The sequence below is a fragment of the Podarcis bocagei genome, assembly GCF_964188305.1.
Source record: "Podarcis bocagei genome assembly, chromosome: 1".
NCBI lineage: Eukaryota > Metazoa > Chordata > Lepidosauria > Squamata > Lacertidae > Podarcis > Podarcis bocagei.
In genome coordinates, this window is record NC_138125.1 from 77,190,812 (window position 1) to 77,214,738 (window position 23,927).

The 23,927-nt window shown below is 44.6% G+C and overlaps 2 long non-coding RNA genes across 3 annotated transcripts in view; both read right to left on the bottom strand.

Annotated features, from left to right (window-relative positions):
* Window positions 1-15,019, bottom strand: part of LOC308593470 — a 41,647-nt gene extending 26,628 nt beyond the window's left edge. The window contains exon 1 of one of the 2 annotated variants that reach the window (XR_014010964.1): window positions 14,957-15,019. This is a non-coding gene — a long non-coding RNA (uncharacterized lncRNA). Of the gene's footprint in view, window positions 1-116; window positions 241-14,956 lie in introns of those variants that run through there. The other variant, XR_014010965.1, reaches the window with a different exon arrangement.
* Window positions 1-23,927, bottom strand: part of LOC308593479 — a 204,263-nt gene that overhangs the window by 149,525 nt on the left and 30,811 nt on the right. The window lies entirely within an intron of this gene.

The following is a 23,927-nucleotide window of genomic DNA, read 5'->3' on the forward strand; positions in this document are numbered from 1 at the left end:
ACTTAAATATATCCAACTCTACAATTCTATGCTTCTATGCTAACTAAATACAAAAATGCTTATGTGATGCCTTCCTATCCTAGATATGGGAATATCAAACAGAGGCCAAAACTTACATACACCTTCTGAGAGTCTTTGTTTCAGGCCATTTTGAAATGGCAACAGGCACATGTTCCCTGGGCTCCGAAGAAGCACCAGCCCAATATGTTTGCCACAGAAACCAGGAAGCCAAAAGAGAGATGGGGAACTATCCTGACTCTTTTTAAACCTCAGAATATTCAGGATGGAGAAGAGGGCATTACCCATTCCCTGTGACACAGACCAACCAATCTCTCAAAGGCGGGGCTTGTAAAAAGCCAATCAGGAATGCCTATACTAATATGGTTTCCCAATCTCCATACTAAAGAAGGTATCAGGAAGAAGGCCAAATTATCATCTCTGGGTCAGCCTGGCCAGGAATTACTCATACCCCATGGCTGGGTAATTTCAGCCTAGCAACACATTAATAAAAAATAATAATGGGAAACACCCAGAAAGTTTCAGTGTGTGTTTCTCCAGAAGATCACAAATTTGCAGAGAGGAAGACTAGAACCAATATCCCACGGGCACTAAAGTGTTGTCATTGGGAGAGTCAGGGACTGGTAAAAATGGAGGCCTGGCCATTAGGTCAATACAAGTCAAGATCATCACAGAGCTTACTTCATGTCATGATGTCATGGCTTTCTGTGTCTTCTGCATCTACTCCATTCCCATCTCAGACTGCCAACCATGTGAGGGAAGCTTGGGTCAAAATACACAGACTGTCCTGATATTGCAGTATGAGGTCTTATCTACTAGATCAGGGGTAGGCAACCTAAGGCCCGTGGGCCAGATGCGGCCCAATCACCTTCTCAATCCGGCCCATGGACAGTCTGGGAATCAGCGTGTTTTTACATGAGTAGAATGTGTCCTTTTATTTAAAATGCATCTCTGGGTTATTTGTGGGGCATAGGAATTCATTCATCCCCCCCAAAATATATATATATATATATAGTCCGGCCCACCACAAGGTCTGAGGGACAGTGGACCAGCCCCCTGCTGAAAAAGTTTGCTGACCCCCTGTACTAGACATTATAGAAAAGAAGGGGAGAGGGAAGTAGACACATAGTTGCTGTTTTCTGTGCTCGCTTGCCATGTCTACTTTGGCCCTGTTTAAAATGTCCACAATAAAAATTTTAAGAATTAGAATTTCATGCTCAGGAGCTATTCCTATACTGACACGGCAGAGTTAGAGAACAGTGTGACCGGATCTGGCTTCCAACCTAACCTAGTATGATTGTGCCAGCCCACTGCTTTTAATAGCCAGACTGATTTTATTCTGGGTCACCTAGAAGGCATCAAAGGAAACTGTAGGCATTGGAAGTGATAAGTCATCGACTTGTAGCCATCCAACATGCATGTGGGCAAATGCCACTGGCATCAGTCAGTTTCCCCCCTACCTGCTGCTTGAGCAGTGTAATAATGCTCCACTTCTTCCACTGCAGATAACTGTAGATACTATGTAAATAATTTCCTACAATAATTACAAATAATAGCATGCAGCTAAGGGACCATGGCTATGCTTCTTGTTGTCCTTGAGATGCCCTTCTATGCATCACTGGTCATTACACCATTGCTGATAAATCCTATGGTGCTTGGTTATTGGGTGGAGGGTATATGTTATGTTCAATAACAGCATCCAAATATATGTGTGGTCCATACTGGATCAACCAGTAAAGCACAAATCCTTTTGTTTGCCCTAAAGTTATTCTCCGTGGTGAACGAAATAAATTACCTAAGGTGGAAAGTCTTAAAACAAGATCCCAGCCAAAACTGGTGCTTGATCCAAGAGGAAGGGTGAATAAACCCCTTAGCAGGAAGCCAGGAGGTTTATCAAGGTCTTTTCTGTTTCTGGAAAAGCTGGTTTTCATTAAAGAAGGAACTAGCACCAGCTCTCCCTTCCCTCGCCCCAGTAACTCACAACACACCATCCCCATCTCCTTCATTGCCAGTTTGCGCTAATAAAAAGCAGAATCGTGCCTAAGAAGGGGAGGGGAAGCCCCATATTGTACAAAGATGGCCCCTCTGCACAGGCAAGCATCACAGGCACATTAGCCAGGACTTAAACCTGTGCCTACAGATTTCTGTTGCTTGCCTGAAAACAAAACAGGTCTTGTGATAGTTTTTGTGCTCTTCTTGAAACAAAGTCTCCCAATGACTGCAAGTGGAATCCGATGACAGCCAGTCATGAAGTGGCCACTTTAAAACATACCATATGGAGGCTCTGATTGCATAGAGAGGTGATCGTCTGTCGTTTCTGGCCGTGATGTGAAGGGGGAAGGGATGGGGTGGGATAATGTTTGCTTTTACCAGTGGCTACAGATGACCACCACCCACTGCGAGGAAAAGGTAAAGGTACCCCTGCCCGTACGGGCCAGTCTTGACAGACTCTAGGGTTGTGCGCTCATCTCACTCTAGAGGCCGGGAGCCAGCGCTGTCCGCAGACACTTCTGGGTCACGTGGCCAGCGTGACGAAGCTGCTCTGGCGAGCCAGAGCCGCACACGGAAACGCCATTTACCTTCCCGCTAGTAAGCGGTCCCTATTTATCTACTTGCACCCGGGGGTGCTTTCGAACTGCTAGGTTGGCAGGCGCTGGGACCGAGCAACGGGAGCGCACCCCGCCGCGGGGATTCGAACCACCGACCATGCAGTCGGCAAGTCCTAGGCGCTGAGGTTTTATCCACAGCGCCACCCGCGTCCCAAGCACTGCGAGGAAAGTAAGTCATTAAATGACCAGTGATGATCCATAAAGTGTGCAATGCATGCATCATGGCAGGGACAGGAAGAGGATAGCAAAGCAGCTCAAAAATCCCCCCCCAAAAAAAGGTGTAGCTAGTAGAGTAGTAGTAGTAGAGAAGCAACTTGGCAGGCTTAAGTTTCTGCTTCTGAACATACTGAGCAGTCTGCACATCATGAAAATCAGAAAGCAAAGCTATGAGGCAGGGAATGCAAGGATGAGTTGGCACATGCACATCCGGATTGTATTATGAAGTGATGGCATTTGTAAATAAAGAGCCATCACATATCATCTGCTTCCATATAACCTGACATTGCCTCCAAGTGCAAATGATGAGATATTATGTGATGTCCACAACAGTGGCAGAGCTTCATGCTCCGGCACTGGGTGAGGGGGCAGAAAGCAGGCAGGGGTGGGTCTGGCGTGCATCCTGGGAGTGTGGCACGCCGCCTGCGGGGCTGTGGCACCCAGCGTGGGTGGGGGGTGCAGCCACATTGGGATCGTGCTGCCTTGAGCCGTGCACTCCCCCCACACTCCTCTTCCTCCGCCAGTGGTCCACAAACATGCACATCAATCCTAAGTCAATGGAGATGCAGAGACAGCCAATATGCAATGATATTTGCATCAGGTTCTCTTCTTCTGCAGAAGTCCTTTTGGGCTTCAGAGGCCCATTTTGAAGAAATAAAGCCCAGATTCTCCCCCCTCCCCAATCCTGCTTTTCTCTCACACACACACTTCAGCTACAGTTGATATGTGTGTGGAATGAGGTCTGCTCATGCGATAGGACTTCATCATCCCCTGCATTCCCTAATCTGCTCTGGAGGGTTGAGGGAAGCCTCAGAATAGGCTTAGGTGGTGTGGGGCGTGGGAGGAGGAGAGGCCTGTTACACGAGCAGACCTTATCCCCCCCCCCCCAGTGCTACACTGAATTCCACCCTCAATCGCCTTTCTGAACTCACATGGACACAGGCATACAGCATAGTAGTAGAAGAAGAAGAAGAAGAGGAATTTGGATTTGATATCCCGCCTTTCACTCCCTTTAAGGAGTCTCAAAGCAGCTAACATTCTCCTTTCCCTTCCTCCCCCACAACAAACACTCTGTGAGGTGAGTGGGGCTGAGAGACTTCAAAGAAGTGTGACTAGCCCAAGGTCACTCAGCAGCTGCAGGTGGAGGAGTGGAGACACGAACCCGGTTCCCCAGATTATGAGACTACTGCTCTTAACCACTACACCACACTGGCTCTCTGGTACTTATGTAAGTGTCATTCAGGAGGGCATGCCTTATTTCTACGCTTCCTACAGGTTGAGTTGTGTTTTCAATCGGCCTACTGTGAAACCAGTTGAGTGAGGCATGTTTTTATGACCAAGACTGTTCCCAACTCACTAGATGTTCCATTTCCCCATTCAAAGATGTATGTTCAGTGGATTCCTGTAAAGAGATCCCATAATTCTCTTCTCTACATGGTGCTTTGCTGCTAGGAAGTGGAATGGGCCATACTCTGGATACATTTACATGTTTCTCTCTTTCTCTCTCTACGGGTCCATAAATATTTTCTCTCATTACTTTAACATTTCTTTCAGCGTGAATAAAGACAACCGTTTGCCAAATGGTATCTTATTGCAATTCATATGCAACCACACTGGACTCCTTAACTTCTGCCTATATCACAAGGGAGTTCGCCATCACAAATGGCAGCCCATTGCCATGCAGTATTAGCCTGCTGGCGATGGGGACCCAGATGGGCATGCTGATGTCATGCTATTAGCACTTCATGCAAACAAATGGTGCATATTGCAGATGCATTTAAATGTGTCAAGGCATGTGTGAAACATTTACATGGGTCATGCATAAATCAGGCCTTGGGAAGAACAGAACAAGAAGTCTGTTAAATGGAAGTAATCGTGCATTGGTGCCTGGCTTCTCTGTTGTATTCTTCCTCCGATAACTTTGCAGGACTTTGCATATGTTAGTAGTCTGATGCTAACTGTTATTTGTAGTATGACTATTTATAGATGTGAAACTGCTTGCCATGGGGTTTGGAATGAGAGCATCAGGGATTATTTAGAATGTCTGGCTGGTGGTGCATTAAACTGCAGGGAGTGCAATGTCCAGTTCAGGGTTACTGGTTTTGCCTCTTTTGAAACAGTATGCTGCCTGACACATGTAATGAAAGCTCAGAATCTCCCATCTCCTGAACATGGAGATAAAGAAAAAATCTAAAAGCCATGTCAGAGAAGCAAGGTGGAAGACCATTCAGGGTCAAGACCTTGCTTTTAGTTTCCTACTCTGGGAATAAGATCCTGCGTGATCTGAGTCATACAGTTCTCCATGTTGTCTGGGTGGGAGTGACAAGTTTTCCCTCCCTTGCAGGGTGATTTGGGGTAAACATGTTGAGGATTGCAAAACACTCACATACTACGATGCTTAAAACTAACAGAGTGAGGAGCTCTCAAAGTAACAAACATGGATCAGCTTTAATAGGCTGCACCTGGAACATCTCTCTCAACCTAGTGTAGACATTTTGTACAAGCAGAGGCATCAAGGCTTGGGCAGAAGATTCGGAAGCCAGGTATGGATTCTTCCCATTTGTTTGCCATTCTTCCTTCCTTGGCAGTAAGATCCATTCATAGGCTGCCTTCTGTTTGTGAGCTGTTCACTCTGCCATCTCGCAAATGTCTGCTTGCAACTCGGTGTCAACATTCAGCCACATTATCTTTGCTTATTGGCAGGGTGACCAAATGCTTTAAAGTGGGAGACGAAGCAATGACAAACTGCCAGGAGAAGTCACTTGCAGTTCAGTTTTTCAGGATAAAGTAATCATTTGTTCTAACGTTTGTGAGCCATTCTAGATTCATAAACATTTTCTCTTGCTACCAGGAGGTTATCCAAGTGCAAGCAGCCCCAGTTATATGACTCCACAGAGACCACCAGCAGGGCCTATTCAGATGGCCTGTTTGCTAATATATTTACAATTCTGTTTTTCATTAGCCCAAAAATGTATTTGATGCTGTCCCATTTTTAGAAAAAATTATAGTCCAAAGTGCAAAACATGTTTTAAAGTGTCATTATCCATCAGAGTGACCTCCGAACAGTACATGACGACTTTCTCTTTGCAGCTTATTTTGCAGTTCAGTATTGCCGTCATCCCTATGTGAGATGTCAAATGACAAGGTCCATAAACCTGTTTTATTGTAAACACCGGCATCCTGTCTCGGTCATTTTGAAGGTTTGTTTAAAAAAAGAAAAGAAAAAAGAGTCAGGACCCATCTAACTCACCAATGCAACTATTGCACCCTGGTGCTCTGCCAATGTTTTTGACTACAACTCCCATCAGCTCCAGCTGGCTGGGACTGATGGGAGTTGTAGTCCAAAGCACCCAGCGGGCACCAGCTTGGAGGAGACTGCACTAACGTTGTGGTGTTTCTGAAGCAAGCAGACCCGCTTCCAAGCATGTCAGAGGCAAATGGGGAAATACAACTTTATTTTTTTAAAAAATGATATTTATTGAAAAAAAATTTTTTTAAAGTTACAAAAGAAAAACAAAGTAGAAAAAGAAAAAAACAAGCCACTTCCAACCATACATAGACAGATTCAAAATAAGAGAAAAAGACAACAAAAAAAAAATACACCACAAACATATAAAAACATTTAAAAACAAATCCATTATTCTCAACTCCTCAACTATCATTACTCTCTTTCCTTGACCTCCGCTTCCTTGTATCCTGGTTGTTAATTATCACAGCAAATCCTTTCCATATTTCATAATATTCTGTCATTACATTACCTTAAACTATTTTAATCTTATCTTACTATAAAAAACCTTGAAACTTAAAACTTAAATCTTATTTTTACCAACTTCTCATAACCATAATATTCTTGCATAATTCTTTAAACATTTTTACTAAAGCCAAGTAATTTCATTCCAACATTTTTCTAACATTCATCAATTTTGTAAAACAGTCCTAGTAGTGAAAAAAGGAAATAAAAACAAATCCAATCTTCATCCATCGTCCCTTCCTCCTGGTCCCGGGTTTTGTCAGTCCTCATTATCCCATCAATCTGGCGCATTAACCTGGTATCCTAATATCCGAGGCCCTTAAGTCTCTTCCATGTCCCTTCCGCAGCTCTTCTTCATATTTATAACTGTATTTTCCCTTGTCTCCTGCTCGTTTCACTCGTGGGAACTCCAGCTTAGCAATATTTTTGACCCTTCTCGACAGATCAGCCCCTTTTCCATAATCGACACTAAATTCCATGTAGTATTTAAAGACATGTTTCAAAATCCCTCCAAAATTGAGAGCCCCCACAATCCCAAACATCTCACAGCCCATTGCCAGACTTGAAAAGTCCAAACATCCCTGCATAGGAGGGTCTATCCAACCCCCCATTTCCAGACCAAACCAAACTTTTTCTTTCCAAATCTGGCTTTTCCCAAGTTCATTTGTCAAATCCAAAAGTTCATATTCCTGATGGGCCTGCTCTGTCAGGGCACACTCCTGATTTAATTCCTGGGTGGGCTCCGCATATTTTCCCACTGCCTGTTCAAAATTTCCCACTGCCTGTTCAAAATTTCCCACTGCCTGTTCAAAATTTCTAATCGAATCAGCCATCAAATTCATCTTCTCATGTAGCTGTTCCAGTAGGGCATTTGTTTTATAGAAAGCACACAATAGAGCTTCTGAGTACATTGTCCTGAAGGTCAGATGTCTATTCCCACGATTGTAATCTGTAACAGCTGCCAGCTCCCAGGAGTTGGTTACAGTTTCACAGTCTCCCTCTAGGGGGAAAACTTCTATTTAATCTTTCTTTTAAAGACAAGTCTAGCAACAGAGTTTCCTTTTTTCAGATATTTTTCAGATATTTTGTCAATATTTGTTCCGTTAAGGTGCGAAAGGAAACAATGGAATCACTATGTTTCTCTTCTTTTAGCTATCTGTCAAAAGCATTTGTCTCTGGTCAATGAGCTTCAAACGTCAGTCCTGACACCCCGCTCCAGGATCAGGACAATGGAAAGTTACTTTACTTTAAACTCACTTCTGCAGGTTTAAACAGTCCAGAAAAGATCCCCCTTCTTCTCCTGCTGCCGAAGGGGGGTTCAACAATTTTAAATGATGAAAGCCAATCCTTTAGAAGCGATTTTCTGAGCGCTAGTTTACGTTGTCTTTGCTTTATTCTGTTTACAAAGAAACGGAAGGCTGACTTCCTGTTTAGACCTTCCCGTTTCAGTACCAAATTGAAATAAATTTTTTAAGTCCAATTCCTTTCTGCTCGCCAGTCCTTATTTAAAGTCCAATTGTTCAAAGTTTAAGTACTCATGGGTGCTTATTTTAGAAGCCAAATTGTCCCAGGAAAAAGGCAGCGCTCTCCGGCAACAGCTGTGCGGCTTCGCTCCACGGAAATATCAGTTGACTCACAGCACCGCGCCACTTCCCCCTCTTCGCTTTGGAGCCCGTTAGTGGGTTCCTTTGCGGGTTGGGAGGGCGCTAAGGGTGCCCGCCGAGTCCCATGGTCACAGGCTTCATCCGCCTGTGATTTTTAAAAGGGTCCCCGCTTCGCCGTAGCGGAAAAGACCCGTTTCGCGCGGAGCTAGTCCCTCCAATTCAGAAGGAGTCCGCCATTGCCGATGGCGCCACCCCAGAAGTCCTGGGAAACACAACTTTATTATTGTTATTATTAAAACCTTTTGCTGTCTCTTTTCAGCACTACTACAAAATCCTGCTTGGAAGGCAAGCCTGAAAGTTCAAATTGCCATGTTTTAAACAAAACACAGTGTTTTATTGTACTACACTTCTGAAATGGGATCTGAACGCAGGAATTTTTAGACCTCTGGAGGTTTAAGGTATAGAAATGCTGGCTCCTTTACTAACCAGACCTAAGGGTTTTTGTACTCCCGCTCCCTTGTAAGACAGAGAAAGCAGAGGCAGTCCACAATGAAATTTCAGTTTAAATGATCTGTTTTATTTGCTCTCTCTCTCTCTGTGTGTGTGTGTGTGTGTGTGTGTGCCTGTGCCTGTGCCTGTGTGTGTGTGTGTGTGTGTGTGTGTGCAGATTCTCTTTTTTGTCCTTTCAGAGTTTGAAAGGGAAATTAGAAACCCTTGTTTCCCAAAAGTTGCCTCAGTTACTTTGCAGAATGTGTCAACATGAGTAATGATAGCAAAGGATCTGCCAGGAGGACCATAGGAAAAGCACACACAAAGCTGCAGCCCTCCAACAGCTATACATAAGGTATGCCTTTGCTTGAAAAGTTCTACCACAGGGATGGGTTACAGATATAAAAACAACCCTATGCAGAAATTAATAGGAAAACACTGTCCTGGGGTTGGTGTGCTTTTGTTATTTGTTTGTTTGGATAGGCCTAACAAACAAATTCATTGGCAAAATCATCCACATATAATTTTGGATACCTCCACAATATCCTCCCTTTCTGACCCTTCCCCTCCAAACTTAGAAGTCCCAAATGTTCTAACCTACTTTTAAAGGGGAGATGCTCAAGTGCCTTGATCAGTTTGGCCACTCTTTTTCACAATATCCTTTTTGAGGTGTGCCAACCAGATTCTTATACAGCGTTCCAAGTGCCATCTCACCATAGATTTGCATAAGTATTATGGCATTAATGTAAGCCAGGGGCAGGGAGCCTTGTTCAACCCAGGGGCCACATTGCCTCTTTAGGGAAGCTTTTAATGTTTGATGTATCCCAGTATTTTAATATTCTTTTTGAAGCCGCCCAGAGTGGCTGGGGAAACCCAGCCAGATGGGCGGGGTATAAATGATTTATTATTATTATTATTATTATTATTATTATTATTATTATTATTATTATTAACATCTGGGAGAACCATGCCGGGGTGGGTTTTTTCAGACACACCTTTCATCCAGGCAATCAAGAGGTATTATCAAAGATCAAGGATGCAGGCAACATAATTAGAGAAGGGTACAGAGTAGGATCAGTGCGGTCAGGGTGTGCATGGCCTGGATAGAGCCTGAAGGGCTGGAGAGAGAGGGCTAGAGGGCCACATTCAGCCCCCAAGGCTGAGGTATAGAATCATAGAATCATAGAATCATAGAGTTGGAAGAGACCACAAGGGCCATCGAGTCCAACTGTCATGACAGAAAACTCTAGACAACACCTAGTCATCTCTTTAACAACTCTCAGGAGCCCAGAACAGAACTTCTTGGAGGCAGAGTCCTCTAGCAACTGCAGCCCTGAAGAGGAGACTGATAAAAAGACCAGAAGAGCCCGGTTGGATCATACCAATGGCCCACCTAGTCCAGCAGTCTGTTCTTGCAATGTCCAACCAGATGACCCACCTCCTAGTCACCTGGGAGACTCTTGTTGACCCACAATTGACCCACAAGTTCAAAAAATAATTACAATGCTTATTATCAAGATAGAAATCTGTCCCGTGTAGGTCAATGAACACCAGAGCACATCTCCTTGAGCCCTGAATGGACACATCTGTTGCCAGACTCTGACAGCTGATCCACAGTCTTCTCAGGGGATCAACAGAGCCCTGAGGAGGGATTCCCACCCTGCAAAGCTGGAAAGCTCATGACCCGAAAAGAGCCAACAACTGCAGAAGAAGGTGTCAGCCCTTTAGCTGGCCAGGAGGCAGCACTTTGGGGGCGGTGGTGTGGAGTCACTAGTCAATGATTCCCTAGCCCTGTAATAAACCCCAATCAGTTGCTGAGACAACCTAAGATACTTGGGCTCAGCAGCAAGAGCACCATCCATGGTCCTGAACCCCACCTCGATCTCCCTCCAAGGTGCTGACTGCCTACCCTTTCTTTGCCTTGCTGCCCTGCATTTCTGATAACTACTAATCTCCTCTTGCTCAGGCTATCATGCATCCTTGGTAGTGAGTAATAGCTGCCAGACTATCTGCTTCTCGGCAGAATGCCAACAGCAGAACCCCTCTATATTGTATCTTCCAGGCTCCATTTAGATGTCAACTCAGTTACCTATTTACAAACCAAACCATGTTTTTATGAGAGCATTCTTACATTTAAATTTCCACCAACAATGTTACAGTTTCTTCTTGTGCCCCAACAGTCACTCAGCACCCCATGCCCACTCAAAATGCTCAGCGCTCATTCATTAGGGAATTTGGGGTGTGTTTTTTCCAGCCCTCTGAATATTTGTGTGTGTGTGTGTGTGTGCTTTTGCAAACCTCAAGGCTGATACCTCCCCCTTGTGCACTGGGTGGAGTGATGGTGACTGTTTTGGCTACATAAGCACAGTCACTCTATCTTGAAGGAATGGAAATAGCCTAAATGCTTAAGTTTCTTAAGCTGGAACCTGGCATTGCAGAAATGGTGCAACTGTTGACAGAAGCAGTAGCCATCACCTTCTCCTCAATTCCCCATACAAAGGACATGAAGGGACATAATTTCACTGTCCCACTACATTCTTGTAAGTTTCATTTGTAGGGAAACGCACACCATGGTTATGTCACATTTTGTAGTTCTCTGGGGGGAAGAAAGAAAGAGACATGCATGCAGTTTCTTTAACGACCAGTGGCGTAGCGTGGGTTGTCAGCACCCAGGGCAAGGCAAGTAATTTGCGCCCCCTAACCAGTGGATTTGCGCCCCTAACCCTAACCCCCAGATGTTGCAGCCAGTGCGGCCGGGCCCCCCTGCACCCCCCACGCTACGCCACTCTGCAGCAGTAGCTTCAAAACCCACCTTGCCAGTTCCCAAAGGGCACCATGCACAGCAAAATCCAACGCCTTTCATTTTTCTCATTTATTTTTATTATTACTATGTATCTTTAAAAGATAAACATTCAGCGTAACAAAGAACTTAAACCGGAAGCCTTTCTTTAGCGCGCGCACACACACCCTTAGGGGGATGATCCACCACTCATTTACTCGTGAGCAAGCCCGCCAAACTTGCTGATGAAACCGAAAGCCTCTTAACCCGCTGGCGAGAGGCTTAGCCGGGCCTCGCCCGCCCACCGGCTTCCTCTCGGAGGTTTTTGGGGAGCGCAGGGCGCGGCGAGGCCCGGTGGCGCGTCGGGGTGCGGAGGCTGCCCGTGCCGTGCCGGCCAGGCGTCGGTGGCGGCGTCGGCGCTGCTGCAGCGGCTGCTCCTCCTGCGAGCAGTGAGTGGAGCGCAGCCGCAGCGGCGGCGGGGGGCGCCCGCGCGCTAGGGCGCAAGGCTGGCGGTGGCTGCGGGGAGCCTGGCGGAGGAAGGAACTTGTCCCTTCCCTCTGGACTCGCGCCCCCCAGATGTTGCGCCCGGTGCGGCCGGCACCCTTGGCACCCCCCACGCTACGCCACTGTTAACGACATCTTGGTCTGGGCTTTGTGAAGCAATGCAGCAGTGGCCATTTATGTGACTAGCCAGTTCCCATCTCTTACATTTGTATTGCTGAGGCTCTGGTGATTTAAATGATTTAAATTCAAATCATTCTGCCTTGTTCAAGAGAAGTGTTTTCCCCAAGACAGCTACTTCACATGCCCCAAAATATATTTTAAGAAGGAAATTCTCCCATCGTAAAGTTAAACACTCTGCTACCGCTGTCCTGCTCTGCAAGCCACAAAGCACTTTGCCACTAACCATCAGATCAATAATAACATATTTCCAAAGTATTCAAGTGAGAACACAGTGATGCATTTCATTGTAATCTGCAGAGATTCAGAAAGCCCATGTGTCTTCAGGCAAAGGAAGAAAAAAGATCAACCTTTTTACTGCTGTATAAAAATATAATGGTAATAATACCAAGGAAATTAAATTTCACCAAACTGTGTTACAGTGACATTATGAGTTTGTCTTCAAACCACAACAAGCATGGTAATGCAGCCATTCCCATTGCTTTCCTGTCCTTAACTTGCCCTGTGTTGCTTGAGGTAAGGTAAGGACAGAGTTACAACAATGTACCACTTTAATTTCTTGAGGCTTCCTACCCTCAACTATCCTTTTATCAACACTTCTCAGGCTAGTGAACAAGACATGTTGCTTTCTTGACAAATGTCAAAGGACATCCCTTTAGTAAAATATTGATAACTGAGGAGTGTATTCGCATGTTGAGCACTGCCTTCAGTTTACTGCTATCCCTGTTGGAATGTCTTTTCCCTTGTTGCTGCCAGAGAATAGGCATGTGTGTACGCACAAACTTCATTTGTGAAATAGCAATTATGAGCTTGCCTTGAACCAGGAAACCCTACATGTGTAGTGCAGTCCTAAATTAGGAAGGAAGCGCTACTGAATTCCACAGGGTTCGCTCCCATAGCATAAGATTGCTGTGCCAGTGTTGTATCCATTCCATGCACTTGCATGTGGAATTTGGTATTTGGAGAATAGAAACTGGCACCTTGGGTCTTCCAACTTCAGGACTTATCCCCAGTTTAAAGCAAACATTTGTAGGACCTTGTGGCTGTGAAGAGACACTTGAGAAGATGCTGCATCGTTTGTAGATAGGGTTGCATCCTCCTACACAAAGCCAAGCGGGCATAAGCCCATGAGGATAAAGGGCTCAGGGGACGGAAGGTGGGCTTGGGTGTTCATTGACCAACATGGGACAGATTTTTATCTTGATGAAGATTATTTATTAAATTTATGTACACTTCATCCAAAGATCTTAGGGTGGCTCACAATATAACAACTATTGAAATTATTTATTGATCTTGTTGGTCATTTGTCACACACGCACACACGCGCACGCACACACACACACAAACGTGTCTCTCAAGTGACTAGGAGTTTTAAAAACCCTGCACATGATCCTTACATTCACTCCTCACATCATTTGTGGAAAGGGTGATCAGTAGTTTCTACTTGTGATGTCTGTATCACATCATGCTACTCTTCAGCAGCAATACGGATGAGGCAATGCTCAGGAAACCATCACCTCCCACTCCAGGACCCTCTGGGCTAGCGTATGTGGCCGTTCTGGACTCCTTGGAATCAGAAGTTGCATTTCCAATACAGTCCCCACCAGACCCATGTTGTAGGATTGAAATGCTTTTTACAAACAGAGGCAGTTCTTCATAAGGAGTGAAGCTATCAGCAAACGCAGACCAGTCAGCCTTCAGTAGGCCTCATCACTCTGCTGAATCAACAGCAATGCTTTTGGGAGAATTCTCCAGCCAGCACCTTCTTCAGTGTGCTATCCAAGGTCCTGATACCCACCTTGCTCTCTCTGATGCGATTCTGCTCCACCTGAAGTGCTGTTGCTACATTCTGCTTCTTCTGAGCTTTGAGCCTAGATAGGGCAAACCTCATCTAGCAGACAAACTCTGATTGCACCATACTGAGGTAGCAGCAGAATCCCTCTTTAGCCAGTACATGCAGTATGAAACACCATCCCTCAAATCACAGCACATGATACACCGTATCAACCTAAAGGCAGTGGCTTTCACACATAAACAAAGTATCGTGCTTACAATCTTGTATGACGCAAATAACACTTCATTCGCAAAATATTCCAACCAAGCCATATGTTTTAAATGTGAATGAAATGTTAAAGTTATCTTACCAAGTTTGTGATTTGTCATGTCTGGGAACAGTTTCAGATGATAGCATAAAGAAGTGTAAAAGACTCTTCTGCCTCTGGCAGGAATATAGGTCACAGACACAGTCTGTGCAAGCAGGATTTATGATTCAGATTCTAGCTTCTCTTTTTCTCTTCCTACTCTTTCCCTACCTACCTACCAAGGAAGCAAAGATACTCAGAATGGATCCTTGCTATTGATGAGTAGCAACGAACCCTGAGAGTGGAAAGTGGTGGTTTTAAACACTGGCAGAAGTTTGAGTAAAGTAGGGAGGGAAGAATACAGGGAAAGGGGAAGTCATTTTAAACAACTGGAGAGGTTGGACACTGAGGGAGGAAAGTGGCAGTTTTAAACAATGTTTGAGGTACAGTAAGTAAGTAAGTAAGTAAGTAAATAATTTTAGCTTCTTTGTTGTACCCATTTCTGCTATTTCTCCTTCTTAAAATGGCTTTATTTTCTTTAAAAGCATGCTCTCAGTGTCCCTCCACCCATCAATTTACTCAAGCTTCTGCTGTTGTTTGAAACACTCCCCTTTTCCCTTTCAGTGTCACTCCCTTCTTGTTGTAGTCAAACCTCTCCCTCTTCCAGACCTCAGCTGCCTCATGTGACAGAGATAATGGATGCAGAACCCTCAAATATTCCACAGTACCTTCACACAACGTATTCCACTGCTGGCATCATGTGCTGTCATCAACATGAAGGTCCAGATTCTATGTAGTAAATTAGAACAGATAATTTATTAATATGCAAACATATATGTTCAACATCCAGTGTTGTAGCTGCTCAATTGATACGTAGCATGCAGCTACATAGCAAGTTTCTGCTTATTTAATTACAGGCACAGCTAGAAAAGGGATCCTCATTGGACTGCATTGTGCTTATCACATTGCTCTCCAGCACAATCAGAACGAACCCTCCTCAAGCAGCTAGGAGGCTTAGTGAACAAATCCCCATTGGTGCCAGTACTGCCTGGTAGCCTGCAGTGCTCTACTGACAATGATCATATGATACTCCAGATCTTTCCTTTGTGTTCTGCAAGCTTGGAAAGCTCTTGTGAACACCCCCCCCCCAAACTGCTGGCCTTTTTTATTCCAGAGACTCATGCCTGTGGCTTATTGGTGCATAGAACTGTGTATTGTGTGCATAGTCCTCTCCTCCACCTCCTCTCCAATCCCACAGCTCCTGAAGAGCTGAATTGAATCATGGATGATTTTACCTACTGGAAAACAAACCAGGCACATCCCAAGAGAGCCATGCTGAAAGCACACAAACAGCATGCCATTTGTATGATGTTAGAGAAGCGTTTGGGTGGGTGTGAAAGGACTCAAAGACTCCTGGATGCTACAGTGTGGATTTAAAAAAAATAAAAAAATAAAAAAGACACAAGAGTGGTGTTTCCTGAATGCTGTGTTGTAACATCCTGGCACCTAACCTGGCAGACATTCACAACACACTGGAGTGTCGCAGCAAACAATGTCTTTTCCCCTTGAGTCCAGAACATCTCATGAGACAAGGTTGAGAAGAGGACAGGAGTGAGTTAATGAGACGGGACTCATGAGTCCATTATCCCCCCCCCCCCAGGCCAAAGCTGATCTTTTTAGTGTGCTGTCTGGTCTTGTCATTGATCCAACACACCTTCAATGTGTACCAAGAAGATCATGGCTCACTACCTTTTGGCTCAAGCCAAGGGTTTTCTGGGAAGCTGGTGAGCTGCAAACACAGAAGTCTGAGGATGCATTCACAGGGCTGGCTGCCACTCCAGAGAAAGAAGAAGAAGAGTTTGGATTTTATATCCCGCCTTTCACTCCCTTTAAGGAGTCTCAAAGCGGCTAACATTCTCCTTTCCCTTCCTCCCCCACAACAAACACTCTGTGAGGTGAGTGGGGCTGAGAGACTTCAAAGAAGTGTGACTGGCCCAAGGTCACCCAGCAGCTGCATGTGGAGGAGCGGAGACGCGAACTCAATGTATGTTGAGATCATGTCCACTGAACAGGCATAGAGGAGGGCACAGTCCCACACCCACTGGCTTCTGCCCCTCTCTTACACACTTAATGTTTGGGAGTCTATCCTACCCCCTGCCTCTCTCCTAGCAGTTCAGGGCCTAGTCACACTATTCTTTTGATGGGGCAAAGCAACATTAGCCCTCTGCACATCTTGCAGTCATGTACACAGAGCATGCATAGAGCAAGGATAGAAACTTCCCTCCTTTTGTCAGTTCAGCATCTGGTAAAATAGCATATATGGATATAAAAGGCATCTGCATGAGCTCTTCACAGGTTGAGAACCCTGCAAAAACAGGGCTCCCCATCACATCTCCACAGCTTGTGTGTACAGTTTCTAGGTGTAAAGATGCTTTCATGAGATATGCTCAATTTGCATAAGGAAGGGAGAGCAGAGTGAAATCTCCTCTCTGTCTCCCCCATCCCATTCAATGAGTGTACAGTGTACACAACTGTAGTATGTAAACAGGGTTAATGTTGCTTCACCATATATATATAGAAGTATAAACAGATTATACTCCAAACTACCAAAAGAAGAACAGGGGACAGATTAGACTCCAAGATGCTAAGCAGTATGGGTGGCTGGCTAAGATTTTGGATGGACATGTTACAAAAATATGGAACCTGTGATGTGTAGTTTGCTTTATGACAGAATATATACCCACTGGACCACCAAAACCCACCCATCCAACATTTGACTCAACTTCTGCCTGCAGTAGCAAGCACGGTTTTAGTTTTGCCCCATATCTGGCTAGAGAAGAGGCTGAATGAAAGTGCCAGGGGGGGGGAATAGAATGGGAGTTCCAATCATCATCCCTGCTCACTGCTTCTGGGCTTTTAAAGGGGACTGGCAAGATCTCTTGTTTAATACCAGTTACCATAGCAGCAAGTGATGGAAGGTTGTAGCTGGTGCTGATGTCACAGTCAGTTATTATCCTGGAATATTCAGGGGTTGTGGGGAGAGACTCTGCATATTGTCAAAGCCCGATAATGACAACAAATATAATTAAACAATGACAATTTCAAACAACAACAACAATCAGAGCTTCCAGACTGCAATCAACTCTCAGATTGATACTTGCTAAATGGAAAATAGGGTTCATTTGTACTAAAACATGTCAGTGGTTTTGTACAGATTTGAGCTTCCTTAGATTGTATTCAACCGTAGGTAAATTATACATTATTATGGAGGCTTTTGATCTATGTAATAAGCCTTTTTGTACAAAATAAAAGGAAGCCAGGAGACAAATAAATCAGCATCAGACCCCATTCTCTTACATCTCTGATCTGGTATGTGTGAGTTTTCCCAATGGAATCACTGTCAAGTATTTAATTGTTGGAAGGACTTCCTGTCCCTGTTTGATTTACAACTGATCTGCTATCATTGGACTATAACAAAAGCTCCTTCTGCATTTAGGTAGGACATCGCTGAGCAAAAAAAGCTGGAGACTGAATTTAGGACCCTGTCTCACTTTGGAGCTGAATTTTTTTCTTGCCTAAATCTTTCCCATAGAATGACTGGACAAAGGGGCAGTCCCACCATGTGTGTTAATATGTTCCTAATTGCTCACACTGTCCCCAGAAAAAAAATTGGCCTATTTCCCCTCTTATTGTATGGTACCAGACTGGTATAAGAGAGCAGTAACTAATTTATTTATTTTTATCATGTTATTCCATTCCATTAGCAATTACCAAAAACAAAACAAAAAACAAAAACAAGAAAACCCCTTCCATGTTTCTTGTAAGTCCATGTGTCTCCCATTCTTTCATCAACTGGGGTTCCTTTTCTATTTTCAAGAAAAGCCTGTTCGGATGGTCCTGAGCAATATGCCTTTGAGGGCCAACTATGAGAAACTTACGACATCTTTGGACCATGTTAAGGGATGTGCAATTTGCTGTAACATGTAATCTTGAGATAAGAAATGACGCAGTTAGAGGCACTATAGTAAAACAGCAGCATATGGGGTTGATTTTCTTCCATAAGTTTCCATATGAATAAAGAGAATATGGCTCCCTTCCAGGAGATCAATCATTCTATAGGTCTTAACTGTTCAATTTCTAGGGTGCATATGATTCACGAACCGGGGGGATGGAAATCTAATGAGGTCAGTGGTGATGTTCCAGGCCTGATCCTCTTTTTCTAGTCATCCTAAGTTGTATATGTAGTTTTAAAATATTGCTTATGGAAGTCCATTTCACAACACCAGATATAGTCATTTTTCTTTATTCCTCCCTTTGCTTCCTCTATATCATACTCACAGAGCACCTAAGGAATAAAACTGGGTGCATCAAGCAGCACAGGCTCTATTGACAAAAAGAAAGCTGCGTGGCTATCACTGAAGAGTGGCTCCTGGGGGCCTTGCTTTAGATTGCTCTGGGGCTCGAGCCAGCCTGCCTAGAGAGAGCTGTTCTTTTCTTTCAGCCTTTTTCCAATGCATGTTTCTGTTTGTAAGTTTAAAAGTCCCCAGGATTTGCTGCCTTTGAAGCACAGTCAAGCTGGCAGATGGAATCAGTCAGTACCTTCCACTCCAAAATCCTGGGAAGATGAAGCAGGATGAATGGTGGAAGAAGGGCTTGGGTTGTGTGTGTTTCATGGTGGAGAGATTGTCAGGAAAAACCTCTCTTGATCTCTTTGCCCCACTTATTCCAAAGGGGTACTGCCTAGGGATGAAGAAGAGGAAATATATGACTAGGATTTCCATGGAAGGAAAGGAGCCAGGGAATTAATTGGTTGGTAGAATCAGGCACACAGATACCTGGCCATAAGGTAATCCAAATTCAAAGTCAAGAATGAAGGTGACAGCAAAGGTGGTTCGACTAGATGAGCCTTTGGGACCCTTCCGTCTCTTCAATGATTCTATGAAATTTGCAAAGGTAGTGATAGTGAGGGAGCATGATGGTGTCCTTTCCCCTTCCATAAGCTGAACCACAGCAAGCCTGTTGCATAATCACTTAGGCTACAGACCCGCTTATATTTCCAGAGTGGTAGAGTAACAGATTTTCCATTGCATGCTTAGGTGTAGAAGTGGTGGTTGTGAATTGTGTTAGCACTAATATTCAGAAGCAATGGGGAGTAGTTGCTCCAGAGCTACATGTAACAGCCTTCAAAACATAAACAACAAAGGTTAATCAGTGTATAGACACTTCTATGTTACATGCTTAATGTGGCTGAACATTATGCCTGTTTACATGAAACTTAATAAAATATATAGGAACATGAAATACAAATGCACCATAACTGTTGGCATTAGGAAAAACTACACATTCCATGCTGGTGCACAACTCTGATGCAAGGAATACACATATGCAACAAATATTTCTGATGTGGACCTGAACTTTCCAGAACAAATGAATTCCCTAGTTCCACATCAGCAGGACTTAAACTAGATCTCTTCAGTGAGATCTTCCAACTTCAATGCCATTTTTCAGAAGTTAGGACTACCTGCTGCAAAGAGTCATACCGGATCTACAAAGCACCATGCTTACTTGCAGATGACACCAAACTAGGAGGGGCAGCTAATGCCACAGAAGACAGAACTGGGATTCAATATGGCCTTAACAGATTGGAGAACTGAGCCCAAAGGAACAAAATTAATTTCAATAGGGACAAATGTCAGGTTCTACACTTAGGCAGGAACAACCAGCTGCACAAATATAAGATGGAGGACACCTGGCTTGCCAGTAGTACAAATGAAAAGGATCTAAGGGTCTTTGTAGACCACAAGCTTAACATGAGTCACCAGTGTGATTCAACAGCAAAAAGAAAAGAAAAGCTAATGTTAGTCTAGGCTGCATCAACAGATGTATAGCGTCCCAGTCAAGAGAAGTCATAGTACCATTCTATCCTGCCTCAGTCAGACTACACCTGGAGTCCTGTGTCCAGTTCTGGGCACCACAATTTAAGAAATATATTGACAAGCTGGAACAAGTGCAGAGGAGGGCGACCACGAAGATCAAGGGTCTGGAAACCAGGCCTGATGAGATGCAGTTGAGGGAGTTGGGTATGTTTAGCCTGGTAAAGAAGAGACTGAGAAGAGATATGATAGACATCTTCAAATATCTAAAGGGACATTACATGGAAGATGGAGCAACCTTGCTTTATCTAGCTTTGGCTGGTAGGACCCAAACCAAGGGCTTCAAGTTACAAGGAAGGAGATTCCAGCTAAATCTCAGGAAGAACTTTCTGGTGGTCAGAGCTGTTTGACAGTAAAGGAAACTCCCTCACAAGGTGGTGGACTCTCCTTCACTGGAGGCTGCTAAGCTAAGATTGGGTCTGTTGTGGATACTTTAGCTGAGATTCCTGCATTGCAGGGGATTGGACCAGATGACCCTCAGGGTCCCTTTCCAACTCTACTATTCTATGAAAACGAAGCAATACAAATATTATCAAGAAGCAGAGTGTAATCTACTTGACAAAATAGTTTCTTTTTCTTTTTCTTTTTGCATTCACATCCTTGCAACCATGAATTGCATTCACCCTTGCCTGAAAGCAAAAGCAGCTTCAGAGGAACTACAGGCTGTTTCTCTTAGCAGATACACAGAATTAGGAAGCCTTCTATACCTGACCTTATCTGGAACTAGATGTGCCTCAGTGCTATCAGCCGAACTGAGGATGAATGATATGCTAAGATGCCAACCAATGAGACCACCTACCTTCCAAACTTCTCAGTCATTTATTAGATCTCCACAGGCAAAAGGACATCTTTCTCGTGTCCCACCGTCTCCCTATGGCATTTCCATGTAGAGCACTACTGCCCTCCTGTGGTCAAGCAGAGGCTGATGTCTTCTGGGAGCCCAATAAACACCAACTGTTTCTTTATAGGTGATGGTTACATTTGTAAACTGCATTTCCTACAAACACATTGTGTTCAAAGTAGCTCATAGGAAATCCAAGTAGCACACAAAAATGGTAATACTTAACAAATGTAACATTGACAGTTCAGCAATGAATAGTTCATTTAAACCTCTGTCCCACCCATCAGCCCCAGCCAGCAAGGCCAATGGTCAGGGATGATGGGAGTTGTAGTCCAATAACATCAGAAGGACCAGAGGTTCTCCATCCCTGATTTAAATGATGTTGAAAATGGACGGAAGCCTAAAGCACACCAGTAAGTCAATTAACAGCATTTAACATGAATAACACCAACCCATGCATTGGCATCAAGCAAGCCAATCAGCAATTCTTGTTAAGAGACCTACCAATAAAATACCTAGCTCAGGCCAAACTATCAGCAAAGGAGGAAAAGGATGCACAGCTGAAGAAAACAGCAGGCAAGCAAGGACAAGCCTACAATATCCTGAGACAAAAATGTGACCCAACCAGCCAAGTAGAAGCCTTGTGCTTCACTATGCATGTGAGGGACAGAGTTCAAATAGGAGAGTTAGCAACCAGAATGGCCCATCTTAAGGGTGCAATATGCAAAAGAGGAGCCCATAAGGAAGAAAGGTAAGCACAACAATAATTTCCCTAGCTCATCAGCTGGGGAGCCATCTGCACTGTACATATAAAGCAGTAACATACCATATTAAACAGTCATGGATTCCCCCCCAAAGAATCATGGGAATGGCAATTTCTTAAGGGTTCTGAGAGCTGCTAGGAGGTCCCTATTCCCCTCACATAGCTGCAATCCTTCGGGTTTCTTGGGAAGAGGGATTGACTGCTAAACAATTTTGAGTGCTGTAGCTCTGTGGGGGGAATTGAGGTCTCTTAAAAACTCTCAGGATGCTTAACGAACTACAGTTCCCAGGATGCTTTGGGGGGAAGTCATTGGCTTTCTGAAGCAGTACCATCCTGCTTCCAGTGTATAGTGCAGATGGGGCCTAGTTTTTACAGAAGAGCCATTTTAAAGAGCGGAGACCAAGTCCACTTCTCCGAAATGGACTGCAAGATAGGAATGCAATCACCTCCACACACCTCTCTTGCCCCTGGATAGCCACAAAGGCTAGGAAGTGGGCCTGAGGGTGCATATTTGGCCCTTAAGTTTCCAGTTGATGGTGCCTATAAGACGCATAGCACCGTTCCACATATGCTCTGTGCCTCGTGGGAGCTGTCCAACTGACTTGCCAGTTGGCTGAGAGGGGGCAATGCCTCCAGGGACTGCCTCAGTGCTCTAGAAAGCTGTTCAGGTGCTCCTGAGAAGAAAGAAAATAGAGGCCGCAGCAAGTAGGAAGGAGGACCGTGAAGCAAGGACAACATAATGTTTGTTTACAAGGCCAGAAGAAATGGAGAGTAGCAAATACCAAAGGCCAGCAAAGTTTCCCCCCTCCCCTTCCTTCCTTCAAAAGTCACTAAGACTTGGATCTTCGACTGTGCTAAACGTAAACAAATGAAGAAAGACACAAAGAAGCAGGGGCAACTCCAGGGGTTATAAAAATATCATTTTGTATAATTAGATTGAATCAAAACACATGACTCTCCGTTTGGAAGCAACACTTGTTTTTCTCTCAATTTTTGGTCTTTTTTCATTTACGGGGGAAAAAAACCCCAGATAAACAAGAGCCCTAGGATATTGGATGGCTGTTGCCACATTGTTCCAAAAGCAACCAAACAGAGAAAATACACGGCTTTGGGGGTTTGCACCGACTGCTTTCCCTGCTCTTGTTTTCGTCATCTCGTCCTGCCACAAACAGGACAGTTTCATCAGTTCCTGTCTTACCCCCCAAATGTGTGGCACATTCTTGCTGGGTGCATTGCAACATCCCCTCGCTTCTCCAGCAGCTGTGGCGATGTTTTGATGGTGAGTGAGGGGGGGTCCTCTGCTACCCAACCGCTTACAGTCCAGCCCTATGCATGTTTACAGAGAAGCAAGCTTCACTTATTCCCAAATATGTCTGGTTGGTATTGCAGCCTTAATTCTTTTAAGCATTAAATTACCTTTGAGCTTAGGCTGGTTCTGGTCCATTTAAATGCATGCCCAGGATGGTGCCAGAAAGAGAGAAGGTAAACAACTAACCTGGACCCCAGGCTCTCCAGCATTAAGCACGCTGACCACAATCTAAAGATGCTCTCATGCAGTAGTTGGCTGCCTCAACTGCCAACTGGCCTGAAAACTGGGGGGGAAGAGGGAGAAAATCACCTGGCCTTGTCTTAACGCCTTTAACAGGCGTTTGATATGCACAGATCACAGGCTAAAGGTTTTCATGACATTATAACCTGCTAATTGCTGCTGGTCAGATTGGTATTAAGGGACAGCTACACAAGCCATGCTGTCGGTTAAACCACAGAGCCTAGGACTTGCCGATCAGAAGGTCGGCGGTTCGAATCCCTGTTGATGGGGTGAGCTCCTGTTGCTCGGTCCCTGCTCCTGCCAACCTAGCAGTTCGAAAGCATATCAAAGTGCAAGTAGATAAATAGGTACCGCTCCGGTGGGAAGGTAAACGGCGTTTCCGTGCGCTGCTCTGGTTCGCCAGAAGCGGCTTAGTCATGCTGGCCACATAACCCGGAAGCTGTCCGCCGGCTCCCTCAGCCAATAAAGCGAGATGAGTGCTGCAACCCCAGAGTTGGTCACGACTGGACCTAATGGTCAGGGGTCCCTTTACCTTTACACAAGCCACTTCAAAAGCCACTGACAACCCTCATTGCTGCATATCTACAACTTTGCGTAAGAATCTTCCCACCCA